Below are 14,750 nucleotides of genomic sequence, written 5' to 3' on the forward strand. Positions count from 1 at the left end.
CTATATCCCCTTATTCTGCCTTGCTCTCTCTTATCCCAGCATGCTGAATTGTATGGAGAAAGTTTTTATGGCTTAAATATGATATTGTATATAAAACCTACCATGTATTTTCTTTCCCCTTAAATTATTTTCATTCTGTAAGCATATTCAAAATATTAACTACTTACGTGAGATTGTTGGCAGCATTTTAATACTCCTTTTTCAGAATCAAATATTTCGTTCTTCCTCAGTGCTGAATCTACGTAAAATTGATGGTCCTGGTTGTCCTTGTTTCTAAACCTCGGATTTTATAGAAAGAATTAATTATAGGATGTATCTGTTTTTTAGCAGCGAAATTGGATAATGGTTTCATAGCTCAAGGGGATTACTTGTGGGAATTTAAGACTTACAAGATTCAATTTCCCCCAAGTCTATTTTCCTACAGTGATCTATGGCTTTGATTCCAGTAATAAACTCACCCAAACCAGGGTAGGTCATGGACTTTCATTGTGAGCCGACCTTGGCATCTTTACCAGAAAGTTAGGAAGAGAGAACATAATTTGGTAAGGAAAACTTACCTTGTCAAACCAAATTAACAACTTACTTGATTACAAAGAAGGGGTGGGGGGACTGCACTTAACTGGTGGCTCAGTTCATATTAAATAGTTTATAAAAAAAAATGGTTTACTTTTTATTTGCTAGGTGTTTACACTCTACCAATGGCAGCCCTGACTGCAAATAAAAACCACTTAGGGAATGAAATGAATGCCTATCCTCAGGCTCCACCCCCCCCCCCAAAGAGTCTCTATTATGTGGCCTGAGGCTGGGTTGAGGCATCAGGATTTTGATTTTGATTATTTTATTTTATTTTTATTTTTTAAATTAATTAATTAATTTGTCAGAGAGAGAGAAAGAGAGAGTGTGCTCGAGTGCACATGCAGGGGGAACGGCAGGCAGAGGGAGAAGCAGGATTCCCACTGAACAAGGAGCCTGACCTGGAACTTGATCCAACAACCAAGGGATCATGACCTGAGCCAAAGGCAGAGGCTTAACCGACTGAGCCACCCAGGCGCCCTGAGGCATCAGGATTTTTAAAGCTCCCCAGGTAATTTTAACGTGCAGTCAGGATTGAGAATCACTGTGTCTAGCCAGTACGACTGAAATGTATTTTTCTCCTCCGAATAAAGGAATTGTATGAAATTAGAGGGACCAGTTCCTGGGGAATGTGGGATATATGAATCATAATTAGGCCCTCTAAGTGCCAACCACAGTCTGGGCAGGGAACACCTGTGGAGCCAAGGATTAGAAATGAATGATACCCTTTGTACTGCAATGATAATACATTCTACTTCTGGGAAGCTATTAAGGTATTCCTCTTAAGAATTTTTTAAAAATCTATTTTAAAGTGTCACAAGTAATAGGAGGTATTCAAGAAGGCTCTGTGTACTTAACCTGGCAGGGCTTTCTACAAAATATTTTTGTATTTTATTTATGTGTGCATCATGCAGTGAAAGAGGGGAGAATGGGAGTTTGCCAGAGAAATGAAAAAGAAAAAGGTTTCACACTTGCATTACATCAAGGAAGTTTGATTTGGCCTATCTCTTATTGCACTTTTCAAACTCGAGGTCTATTTGATGCAAAAATTTCATAAAAGTCTAGCCTCATTTAAGTGATAATTTATGTCCTTAGAATGCCATTTCCAGCCTTGCTCTTCTGCACACCCCTGGAGCTGATCAGAGTGTTGTGATCCCTTTGTTTTCAAAGGAAACTTCGTGTTCACATTCTCTCTACAAGGGTTAGTAGAGGAAGACAAGAAAATAGTTCCATAGTGTTTCTGCCAGTTAATGGGGAAAATTTTTGCTCCTTCATATATCATGATAGGTAATTGAATTAGTACTCCAGTAGGAAAGGGTTTGCTATTTCATACTCCTATAGTTTTTTCTTAACACCATGAAATTAAAGACATGCCAGCATGCAGCTGCATATTCCTGATCACTTTCAAATAAGCAATGTAGTATATTATTTCTTTTATGTGCTTTTATAGCACATGCTGTGCAAAATAATTGGCTCCATGACAGATGTCTGTATTTCAGAGGAAAATTTATTTGTGAAAGAACACACATATATTACTTTAACATGGCTCTATTCATTATGTGGTCCACAAGGTGCTTTTTGATGACTTGTAAATTGAAATTAGTATTTTCTCTTGCCATTCTGTATATGCATAAGCAAATTTGACTATTTGATATAACCAATTTGAAGCTTATTCTATTATTGAATGTAATCTTCTGTCCTCTATCAAGGCTGTGTGCTCTTAGATCTTACTTGAAGTGCTGCAGAATGTGGAAGGATATAGTTTTCTTTCTTTTCAGTGAAGCCCATAGGCCTGCACGTTCCCCATTCATCCAAGAGAAGTTCTGTCCATTGGACCGATCTTTACAATGAAACACCTAACAGAAAGGTCTAAAATAAGGAGTACAGGAAAGATTCTCCATGGATCTCCCTTTACTCTGTCACTTCTGCTCAAAATGTCACTCTTTTCCAAGACAAACACTAGTGGGTAACAGTATCTGAAGTCCCTAACACTTTTGTGTGAGGTGAATTGGCTTGGAAACTTGGCAATATCAGGCAGATGAGGCTGCTGGGAAGGCAAATTGAAAATGGGGGAGGTTTATGGAGGACTATCCATCTCCATCTATTTTGTAATACTGCCTGAGACCAATTCTGCTTCCTGTAAATAAGCTCTCCCATTCTCTTTAGCTACAAGAACTTTTCCCAGGAAAAAACTGGACCTTTTATCCCCACCAGTTGTGTGGACACTTTTTGCCATGAGATTGTACCATTTATTTAAAATTAAAATAACTGGGGTGCCTGGATGGCTCAGTCATTAAGCGTCTGCCTTCGGCTCAAGTCATGATCCCAAGGTCCTGGGATCAAGCCCCACATCAGGCTCCCTGCTCGGCGGGAAACCTGCTTCTCCCTCTCCCACTCCCCCTGCTTGTGTTCCCTCTCTCGCTGTCTCTCTCTCTCTCTCTGTCAAAATAAATAAATAAATAAATAAAAATAAAAAAAAATTAAAATACCATACACACAGAAGGATTACCATTTTCAGAAAGGATTTAAGTTCAATAAGGTTCCATTGTCACAGATGATTTTTCTTTTAATGAGTGGACAAGGAGAAACTTCTTATTAGGGGAGGTGTCTTCTAGCTGCTTGAACTTTTCTATGTCTTAACCTTTTGTGCGATAGAAGAAATAAGGGAAGGAAGGAGATTTTATAATTAAATTTGAGGTAGCCTCTCCAAAGGTAAAAGTGGGGCACTGGGGACTGCTTCTGTAATGACACTTCTAGAGTGTGGAGCCACCCTCAGGTGAGGTGAAGCCCTGAGGTTAGGAAAAGTCTTCTCACCTACTAAGTGTGGGTGGTTGGCTCCCCTCCATAAGCACATGCTAAACTTGTGTGTGCTGGGTGGCTGGACTGCACACAGACTAGAATGCCCTAAGGCTGTTATGTCTGACTTCTGGGGTTGGTAGGGGTTCCTCAGGCAGACTGGTTCTATGTCAGTGCAGCTGAAGCCTAGTGGCTGTGCCCACCAGGACCTCGAGGGTGTGAGAGAAGTTTGTTGTCTGATAATATTGAAAGTGTGGTCCCAGCAATTCTCCCACATTTTCTGGTAAAAATGTGGCCACTCACTGAGCAGGAAAATTATCTTGACATAAAAATACACCAAACTGAACTTAAAAATAAGAACCACCACAGTCTTAGGACTTGTGTCCCTCCCCACTTCCTTCTCTCATCAGAAGTGACTTCTTAATTTAAGGGAGTGTCCCAAGTGCAAGTTTGCTTTACTTAATAGCCCAGGCCAGGAGGGTGGGGTGAGTTAGAGAGGATGCCTAAAGCAAAAGAACAGCCAGGCCAGCTGTAAACTGACCCCACTCTACTTTCTTGCATCTCCTCAATGACCATCACTTTCCAGGATGAATTTCTCATCACTGGCCAAGAGCTTGGGGTCATCAGCCTTCCCAGGAATTCAGGTTGGGAAGTGGGACCGGTGAAGGCATGCTCTAGGTCCTGAAGTTTATCGGTGACTCTCCACTGCTCTCTGGAAATCCTGGTGGGAGGTGGTCCAAATTTTCCAATCTATCCACTGCAAGCATTGGTGGTTTCCCAGTGGAGAAACGGATTTTTCTTTCTGGGAGTTCCCCTCTCGTTGGAGGGCTTTGCCTCTCTTTCATGACATCATTTCTCCAGCATATTCATTCGGGTTGCCCTGTCCCTCCTTGCCCTCAGTACACTGGCTTCTTCTTTTTCATTTTCTTCATCGTTTCTCCTCCCAACTTGCTCTTCGCTCCCTAACCCTTCACCCTGAAGACCCCAGGACCTTCAGCTATTTGAAGAAACCAGAACCCTGAGCTGGGGATCCGTACTGTTAGCTGGGATGGGAGAGGTCGGGGGAAGGGAGGGTGGGATTTAGGGAGAAGAGAAGTGGCTGGCGCTGGGGAGAGAAAAAACTCGGTGAACACACCCAAGTCACCTCAGTAGGGTACAGAAAGTGGCAAACACTGCCCTGGAATTAAACGCGTATCAATTTGTGTATGGGATCAGTAACACGACGCATGTAGCCTCATGGGTATAGAACCTTCCAGCTGAAACTTCCCAGATCCCCGGCACCCTGTTTTCTCCTGCTTTGAGGCGAGGCACGGAGGGAGTGGGCTCCTGAGTTCCATGCAGGCATTTTAGGGGCGAAGTAGTCAGAGGGTGCGCGCTGCGGACCTAAAAAGCTTTGGGCGGGGTGGAGGATGCGCAGACAGGGGTGAGAAGCTAGGCTAGGAAAGGGGGTCCCCCCAGGCCTGGAGTGCGGACAGGAAAGCACCGCGAAGACCTGAGCGAGGGAGCCTGCACGCAGTAACCCGGCTTCGGTGTGTGTGTGAATAGAAACTGCCCCTTCTCCACAGGTTCAACCCCGGTGCCCGGTCTACCAGTTGCGTACACTCTCTTTGCGGGAGTTCCCAACCCCGGGCCGGAGCAGGGGGGTGGGGTCCTTGGTTCTCTCGGGAAATGTCCTCCCAGCCCCGCGCTGGGCGGAGGGAGAGTCGGACATTTTCCTCGGCCTCTTTCCCGGCGGCCGGCGTGGCCACCTAGCAGGGCCGCTTTTAGGGATACGGGACTCGGGCGGAGCAAAAGGAGACTTTCAGGCCCGGCCTTCACCCCCCGGCCCGGGCTCACGAGCGAGTTCCAGCTCTCGGCCACCTCCTGCCCGCACGTGAGTCCAAACACCCAGAACAAGCGATCCCAGCAGGGAAACCCCGGGACGCTGCGCGCGACCAGGCTGGCTCTGCGGGTACCTCGTTCCCAACCCCCGCGGCCCCCGCGCCCGAGGGGGCAGAGGCGGAGCGCAGGCGGCGGGCGCGAGGCGGGCCCGGGGGCGGCCGGGAACGGCGGAGCCGCCCCGGGGGAGGGCCCGACTGCTCGCTGTCCCCGGGAGAGGAGGGCGAGCGGCAGAGCGGGCCGGAGGAAGGCGCCCCGCCGCCGCGGCCGTCGCGGCAGCCGCGTGCTTAGCGTGTCCCCGCCCAGGGAGCCGGAGCCTCTCAACTAACTCCGCCCGCCGCGCTCGGGGCTTCGCCGCCGGCAAGCGCCGGCTTCCGTCCCGGACTGTGGCCGCCGCCGCGCAGGTTGGTGCCGCCGCCGCCGCCGCCGCCGCCAGCGCGGCTGGGCGGACAGGGCAAAGCTGCGGGTGGGAGCGCGGAGGGGGCTCGGGAAGTTGGGAAGATGCTGGGCGGGGCAGGCGACACTGCTGCCTCGGCTGCCTCGGCTCCCTCGGCTGCCCGGCGCCCGAGGCGGTTGCTGATTTCCTCCCGGGCTGCGAGTCTCGGGAATCCGGCGCCTCGGCCGGGGAGGGTCCCCGGCGCTGAGCCTTCCTCGCCCTCCCCGCGCTCCCTCTGACCGCCCCGCACCGCCACCACGACCTCGGCCGCTTCGTGAGGGCTCAGCCCCCTCCTGTCTCTCTCACCTTCGCACTTCTTGCGCCCTCACCCTATCGGCACCTTTGCTCGTTCGCTCTTTCTGCCTCCAACTTGGGGAACTCTCGGTAGCGGTGAGAAAGCCTCCCTGGTTCCCAGCTTGCCTCTGAGGACTAGTTTCGGGGGCGGGGGAAGCTGGGGCCGCCGCACAGGGAGAGGGGCTGGCGCTGGGGAGCGACCCGGGGTGCTCGAGTATCGGCGGGAAGGCGGTGGAAATGCCCTCTCTTCTCTCCGGTCCTTGCCCAGCTCTGCTCTCCTTCCTGCCGTTTTGCCAGCCAGACTGTGTAAGACGCCCTCGAAGGGTGATCTGAGAGGCGCGATGGAGAATATCCACCACTTGGAGTTAAATCGGAATTTAAGTCTGGTTTCAGTCACCTTGCTACTTGTGTGGCCTCGGGACCCGACCCTTTGGACACTGTATTCGCGTCTGCAAAAGGTGCGTCCGCTCTGCCCACTGCGGAGGGTCGTTGCGAAGATCCAGTGGGATGACTTAGGGGTGTCATTCGACTTTGAGCCTCGTCTCCCGTCTCGGGAAGCTGCCTGATGGCAGGTCCTGTGTTCTAGCCGGCTGAGTTCAGGTTCTTCGGCCGAGATGTAATTATGTCTCTAGGTGATTTGGCTTGTGGCTTTGTTGGGGTAAAAGGCTCGTGTTTCCGGATCTGGTCATTGGTGTTCAGAGCTGAAGTCGTTTCTTCCCCATCGAGCCCACAGTATCAAGCAAGCTATGGATCTTACGTATTTCTGTGGTCATAGGAATTCAAGTAGTAAAAGATCGTTATTGGCCCCGTTCTTTGGGTAAATAACAATTGTGTGTGCTTCTGATGTTTGCCAATCTTTATGATCTCTTTTCCATCTTAACTGAAATTTAAATTTGCTTCTAATTTTAACAATTCAGGAAACAGACCTTCATTATAGTAAGTAAGTTCAGACATTTAGCTCGGAAAAGCGGTATGTGCCCTATCGTTTGCAAATTTTCAGCTTAAAATCACGGCGCAAGAAGCATTGTTAGCACCATTCTAATTACTGTATGAAAGAAAGCAAGTAAATGGCCTAAGCAGGTCAGCTTTAGACTTGGTATTAAATGGTTCCTGATTTAATAGACATTTCATAAGTTCCTGTATTGTACAATATATTGTGCTATGTGCTTTCAAAGATAAATAGACTATATTCCTTGTCCTAAAGAGGCTTCCAATCTAAATTAGAGAATAATATTTTTATATCATATTTTTATACGGACGTCAAATATATTCTAATGACTACATATGGCAAGTAGAATGATGTCAAGAATACATTATTAAAGTCCCACGAAGATCATTATTTAGTGAATCTACCTAATAGATTGGAATAAAAAGTTTAGCTAAGCAAGTGTTTTTTAAAATGAAATTCCAAATGCTACTTCCTCAAATGGGAGGCATTCTTAGTAATAAAATAGTCTTTTTAGGATGTAAACTCAGAAGAGCATCCATACATGTATGATTTGGTAATCAAATGTTATAAACTATAGAAATTTCAATTCTAATTCAGCTTTCTTCAGTGAAGAAGTCAATTTATGGTGCCCATATACACTTTTTTCTCAACTCTTTGAGAAAGGAAATTATATTGTAATGCCTAGAAAAAAGTACAGAGATTGAATGTAATATTTTTAATAAGTTGAAACTTGAACACTTCAAGCCTGATAGGCCTGATTGACTCTGGAAATTTGACTGAAACAGTTACAAGATTCTTAGAGTATTTTTTTTTTTTTTTTAAACCATTTAAAGAATTTTGGCTTGGCACAAAGGATGGGCAAGAATTCCATCTGGAAAAGTCTGACCAGACTAGGTTGTATTTGGTGCCACATCAGTGACATCTCTGACTCTTTTCCTGCTCCTAGGAAGAATGTATCCATCTGCTGGATATACGTAGAATTTCTTAGGCTTTGCGTACCCTGTCCTGGGCTCTGAGAGCTTTGAGTCAACTCAGTCAGTGAGGCAAGCCACGTTGAGGGGCATCCTGTGGGAAATGAAGTTAACTTCACGCTTGACCTTTTTGCTTAGTACCTTTGTTTTTGTACATGTGAATTGAGATTAAAGAACTGTCACTGCCCTGGAAACTGTGTGGTTTGGTAAATAGTCATCAGTCTCAAGCCAGAAACCTTCTTATGTAAGGACTTTTTCACCCTTTTAACTCCTTCAACCAGTAGAAGCTAATTGTTAAAACTATATAAAAATAGCTTTTAAAAAAAGGCTCTGAATAAATTTGTTGGTGGTGTCATGTGCTCCCAAGTCTCCTGGGAGAAGTTTTGGTCCTCTTTATCTCCTACAATTTACTATACTTGTGTAGAGAATAAGACCTTCATTGTACCCAGGGTTGGACAGCTAGTTAGTGGCCGGAGTAGAACTATAATTCAGATTGCCTGAATAACTACTCAAGTAGTTATTCTAGTTTCTTGGGGGCAGGGGATGACATTTCAAGGGTCCAATTTTTAAAAATAAAAAAACAAAACAAAACTATACATCACCCCCCCCCCCCATATTTTGAATTAGCCACTCCTCAGCTAATGTTTGTTTAATTTATTGAATCAACAGTGTTTATTGAACTTCTGTGTGTTGGACCTTTTCCTAGGCACTGGCATACAAAATAGTCATAGTCACTCTCTTATGACCTTAAAAGTCTGGGAAGGGATCCAGACTTAAACAGAAAATTATAATCTTATGTCATTCATGCCATGATAGAGGTATTGCAGAGAACTACAGAAGATGGGATGGTGGGGGGCCTTGGTTGGTGGGTGTCCTACAGTGCATCACCTCATTGTAACTGGGGTTGGTGGTGGTCAGGGAAAACTTCCCATGAATACAACAAGACCTGAAGAATGAGTGATAGTTAGCAGCTGCAGAAGTTGGGGATATTGAGGAATGTTCCAGACCAAGGGGAACAGAGCATGATGCATTATAATGGAAATCAGGTAGATAATATAAAAGAATAAACAAATGAGAGTAGGAATGAGGGGTATGGAACATTGAGAACCCAGGCTTTGTTTAAAGGGAACAGTGATACTCAGTTCCAGCCAAGTGTTGTCAGGTTGGGATGCAGGCCATGCCCTGGTTTTTTTAAGAAAAGCTTACTCTCTAATGTAGGAGATTTGGGTATTCTAAACTCTGGGCTCCCCTTCTGTAATGCAGATCATTAAGCCTATAGGTATCCCTTACCCTGTTTGCATCATACTGTGGGAGCTGGGCTTCAAAGAGCTGATAGAACTATGTTAATACTTCTGCTACTGCTAGTTCTGTGAGTAGTGTAGCCCTTTGTCCATACTTAGATAACTCATGTCTTCTCCCAGCATCCATGAAACTGTGGCATGCTTATTTGTTAGCTTGCAAGTAGGGCAAAATCTGAGATCCTTTACAATTCTTTAAAGCCGCTAGTTACATTGCTTACATTTTAATTTTAATTAATTAAAATAAATAATGCTAATTCCTCAGTCACACTAGCCACATTTTAAGTGTTTAATAGCCATATATGGGTAGTGGCTACTGTTGTGGGAAGAGCAGATGCAGACCATTTCCATCATTGCAGAAAGTTCTATCAGGTGTTGCTTCAGATTTTTGTGTGTGTGTGTGTTCTTGGGTGAGTAGAGGCAAGAAGTTGTTTATTTTGACAGCATAAAAATGATACTTGTTTTTTTGTGAGGTTCATGGAGTTCCTTTATACAAAGGGAATATTTCAGTTTGGATAATCAATACAGTATTTAGTTCAGGTGTCTTGGGAAAATAAAAGAAAATTATCTGCAGTGTCAGTTTGGAGACTGGACAGACTAGGGCCCTGTGGCAATAGAAATTCTCCATATATGTGGCATTTCTCAATATCACATGGAGATTAGGATCTGTGCCCAAAGGAGCTTGAACTTCTGAACGCTGTCTTCAGCTTCATCTACCAGCCATGCTTAACGCGGAAGGACGAGAGCTGCACACTTGCAGGGAGGTTCTGGAGCTGAGCCAGTCCACCAGCACCCAGGCAGCGCCTGCTGAACCCGGCTATGCCGCCTGAGCTCACATAGAGGGTTAGAGGACAGGAACAAGATTTCCCAACGGTTCAGGGAATTTAAGAGGAACAGCTTTGAGAAAAGAGGGAGCTAGACTCAAAAAGGAAAAAAAAAAAAAAGTAGTACTTTACAGTACTTTATTTTATTTATTTATTTATTTATTTATTTATTTATTTATTTTTTAAAGATTTTATTTATTTATTTGAGAGAGAGAGAATGAGAGACAGAGAGCACGAGAGGGAAGAGGGTCAGAGGGAGAAGCAGACCCCCGCTGAGCAGGGAGCCCGATGTGGGACTCGATCCCGGGACTCCAGGATCATGACCTGAGCCGAAGGCAGTCGCTTAACCAACTGAGCCACCCAGGCGCCCACAGTGCAACTTTAAATGACACAGCGGGGGGAATGCCAGGAGACAATAAAAACAGCAGATGCCCTCCGCTATCAAAGGGGGAAGTTCATTTTGAGGAGGTCATGGACCACAAGTACTGGGACGTGAAAGTGCCTACAGCAGCTGCAGCCACAAAGGACAGTGTTTTTTACCTGCACCGAGTGTGCAGTTGACTGCTAGCCACGTAGGAACAACGTGAGCAAAACAAGGGATGGTGGTAGAAATCTTAAAACGTGAAGGCGAGGGCCCTTATGGAAGAACCGTATCACCACCTGCTATTTCCCTGGATCAAAATGCCCTGTGAAACATTTCCGATACGGGGAATTTCATCTACCTATGCCAGAAGAAATGCGCTTTAAAATAGTACCTATTCCTAGTGTAATATAATTGTACTTATATGAAGACCAACTCAAATTTTTAAAAACTTGAGTTTTAGAATGTTTTTGTGTGTGTGTTTTTTTTTTTTAAGATTGTATTTATTTATTTGGCAGAGAGAGACACAGCAAGAGAGGGAACACAAGCAGGGGGAGTGGGAGAGGGAGAAGCAGGCTTCCCGCTGAGCAGGGAGCCCAATGTGGGGCTCAATCCCAGGACCCTGGGATCATGACCTGAGCCGAAGGCAGACGCTTAACGACTGAGCCACCCAGGCGCCCCGAGTTTTAGAATGTTTTAAAAATTGAATTTATTATTTGCAAGTGCTTACATACCTAACCCGAGAATGTGCTATTAGAACTCTTTCAAAGAAAACTTTATGAAGAGACATGTTAATTTTGAAGTAGCATGAGGATTGGATGATTGTTTGCATATAACTGGAGAGCTTCTGTACTGTTTAAAGAAAATTTGTGTAGGCTAGACATATGTCTCTTGTTTACGCTACTATATACATTGACAAACCCTTATTTTCACAGACACTCTTCAAATTTTATAAAGTGAACTTTGGGAGAGCCAGGTCATTTGCTATTAGGGTTTGTACCAAAGTAGAGTCCCTTGCATAGATTTCCCACTCGGTGAGATTTTACTCAATTTGGTGTTTCAGTGTTACTTTGCTAAATGTCTTTTTTTTTTTTTTTAATTGTGAATTTTGAAATCTTAATTTTGTAGGGATGGAAAAGGTTGGTTATCCTCCTTGCATTCTCCCTGCCCCTCCCCGCCTATATTTCTTACTGTCAGTTTAGTTAGCATGCTTTCATTTTCCCCTTTCTGTTTTGTTTGCCACAGTTCTTACCCACGCTTCAGGCTTGCATTTCCTTGTGCCTCCATTCTCTTCATATAAACGGCATGAAATTGGAAATAATCATTGTCTGTTGTATTTCTGAAGATCAGAATTCTCACCAGTTTCATGCTGTCCTTTCTCAGGCAGGGTGTGGTAAATCCTCTTTGGAAAATTGGCTCCAGTAAAACTATGCAGTTGAAACTGTTGTGCCCGGCTCAGAAACAAACCCAGGAGATTTGCTGTTTATAGCATGAGTCACTGATGGGTTCACATGAAGGGAGATGATACTAAGTTGCTTTTCATGCACGTCAGTGTTTACATCTTATTTTAAAAGAAGCCTCAAATAAATATAAACTAATAAGTTCTTCCTTTCCCTCAGAGAATTTAGAATTACATGGATTCTAGCTTTAGGTGATTAAAACAACAACAGTTGAGGGTTACAAATTTGGCCTTGTCCTTTAACCCTGGATTTCCTGTGGTGTTAAAAAATTTTTAGTGTGTACAGTTCCCGAAGTCATACATGAGTGACTTTAATCAGGAGCACAAGTGGGTTCTTTCTATTATATGCCATTTCCTCCATGGCCTTGCCTCACTTAGCTATTACTGTATGCCTAATCGACCACAGTAAAATGTCTTTAAAACATTTTCCAGGGGGCTAAGGACTTTTTGGAGAATTTTTATAAAAGAAAATACCAAGAAGGAAAGTTTGAGTAGTTTCTTTGCAGAGGCAAATGTTTCCAGAGAGACTGATGAGTCAAGGAGTCCTTAATAGGATATGTAGATGTAACCTTTCACCTAGTTACGGTCATTACCTAAGTCATAACTATGTAGTTTTAGCAAATTGTTTGAACTGGTTCTTGTCTAGTTCCTTAATGAAATAGGCTCTCATGGTCCCATTCTTTCCTAGTCTGTAGCAGTGCTGTATCAAAGTTTGCATTGCCCTAGGCTTCTCCTGGTTCCTTCTGTTTAAATGGCAGTTTATCATATTGTAGATTTTCACTAGTATCTTTGTCTTCAGCTCTTCTTCCGTATTTGTGGAAAGTTTTTATATGTGTATCTGATACTGGCTTCTAGCTCTTTGGTTCTTGACAAGGTGCCTTCTTTCACTCACTCAACAAATATTTATTCAGTGCCAGCCACGTACCAAGCACTATTCTTGACCCTAGAGATTCGATCGTGCGCAGATATTCGTGATCTGTGCTACCATAGAGCGAAGAGTCCAAGATGAAGACAATCATTAATTTTTAAAAACCCACAACAACTAATAATTACATAATTACAAATAGAGGTAAATGCTCTGAATAGAGCAGCACAGTTTTGTGGGCTTGTGTAACAGGAACCTGAGGAAGGACACTTGGTTGATATCTGAAGCATGAGGTGGAGAATTTGAGAGAGGATGGGGAGAAGAATGGTCCAGACAGCAGAGGGAGAATGTTTTAGGTGGGGGCTAGTGACTCCATGAGATTTGTGTTTTGTTAAAATCATCTGCGGGGGAATGAATTGGAGGAGGACACAGGGTGGCAGTGGGGAGAAGTTGGGTGGCCGCTGCATTAACCCAAGTAGCAACAACAGTGTCCCAGGCCTGTTGTGTATACTGGTAGTGAAGTGGCAGGGAGGATGGATTACAAAAGTGTTTTAGAGGATATCATCAACTTTATTTGGGAATAAGCTTCTTTTATTCCTTCAACAAATATTTAGTGAGTCCCTACCTTATGCCAAGATTTGTGCCGGCTCTGGGAATGCAACTGTGAATAAGACCTGCAAGATCCCTATACTTGCAGAGTTTATGTATTAATGAGAGTAATGGCTAATCAGTAAGTAAAATAAATATAATTTCAGGTAATAATAAGTCTTATAAAGAAAAATGAAGCCATGTAAGGGAATGGAGAATGACTGGGGATTGTCTTCTTATACAGAGTGATCAAGAAAGACCTTTCTGAAGAGGTAGCATTTGAACAAAGGCCCAGATGAAGTAGGGGAGCTAACTATGCAAAAATCCTCTACCAAGCGGAGGGAACAAGTACAAGGTCTCGAGGCTGGTGCAAGGACCCTCCCACCCTCACAGAATACCAAGAAGGCCAGTTTGTCTAGAAATACAGGAGGGAGGGAAGAAAGGCAGCTGTCAAGGAGGTCGTGGTAGAAGCTGAAACTTGAAGCATCTAGATAGATTCATTATATTCTCTTTAGTCATGACCACTTTTTCAAAGCCATGCACTGTACCAATCACAGTCCCAGATTGCTTTGCCACTAAACTGTTGTTAAGAATGCTTCTGGGACGGCTGCCTTTATCACATCACACCCTGACTAAAAGCCAGACAGTGGTAACTACTTGTCCATCATGTCAATGATAATCCTTCGATTGGCTGAGTGGAAGGGCCCCTTTCTCATTTTAGCTGCATTTTCCATTACAGTGCTCTCTGGACTTCTCCATTTAGTCTCTTGAAGGGCTTTCTCCAGTGTTCGTAGGCCTTACACATAATTTATTGTTGTTCTTGGTGTTAACATCTACTCACCATGGCCCTTCTTTCCTCTTGTTAGTCTGTTTCCATCTCTTCCTTCAAGACCAGGTTCACAAGTTAGCAGTTACCTTTTCTACCAGTTTTTTTCCTGATTTACTCCATCTTTCCTGGATCACTGAGTCCCTCAGCCACCTCAGTCTGTATGATACTATTTTTTCCTTTCTTCCTTGAGTCATTGGAAGAGGCACTACTTTAAAGTGCTACTGTTGTTCAAGTTAAAATATTTATGATTGGGCGCCTGGGTGGCTCAGTTGGTTAAGCGACTGCCTTCGGCTCAGGTCATGATCCTGGAGTCCCGGGATCGAGTCCCGTATCGGGCTCCCTGCTCGGCAGGGAGTCTGCTTCTCCCTCTGACCCTCCCCACTCTCATGTGCTCTCTCTCATTCTCTCTCTCTCAAATACATAAATAAAATCTTTAAAAAAAAATATTTATGATTATGTTCTTTCTTCCTAGAAAAGATTGGGCACCAATACGACTCTGCCATGTGCATATATGAGTTTGGCCAAAACGTTCAACCCTGTGAGGTTCAGGTTCCTTGTAAATTAAGATGAAGATAAGCCTCCCTAATTCACTCACAGTGTGGTTGTGAGGAGTAAATGAAGTAAGACAC

General features: G+C 44.3%; 1 protein-coding gene across 12 annotated transcripts in view; it reads left to right on the forward strand.

Annotated features, from left to right (window-relative positions):
• The first annotated feature begins 5,465 nt into the window (after positions 1-5,465).
• PAM (peptidylglycine alpha-amidating monooxygenase) overlaps positions 5,466-14,750 on the forward strand; it is a 283,495-nt gene continuing 274,210 nt past the window's right edge. For 5 of the 12 annotated variants that reach the window (XM_035014985.1, XM_035014986.1, XM_035014987.1 and 2 more), the window contains exon 1: positions 5,467-5,651. The gene's annotated coding sequence lies outside the window, so the exon portion shown is untranslated. Of the gene's footprint in view, positions 5,652-14,750 lie in introns of all 12 variants that reach the window. The other 7 variants (XM_035014992.1, XM_035014993.1, XM_035014994.1 and 4 more) reach the window with 3 other exon arrangements.

Source organism: Mirounga leonina, unplaced genomic scaffold (assembly GCF_011800145.1).
Source record: "Mirounga leonina isolate KUSES-001 unplaced genomic scaffold, KU_Mleo_1.0 Mir_168, whole genome shotgun sequence".
Lineage (NCBI taxonomy): Eukaryota > Metazoa > Chordata > Mammalia > Carnivora > Phocidae > Mirounga > Mirounga leonina.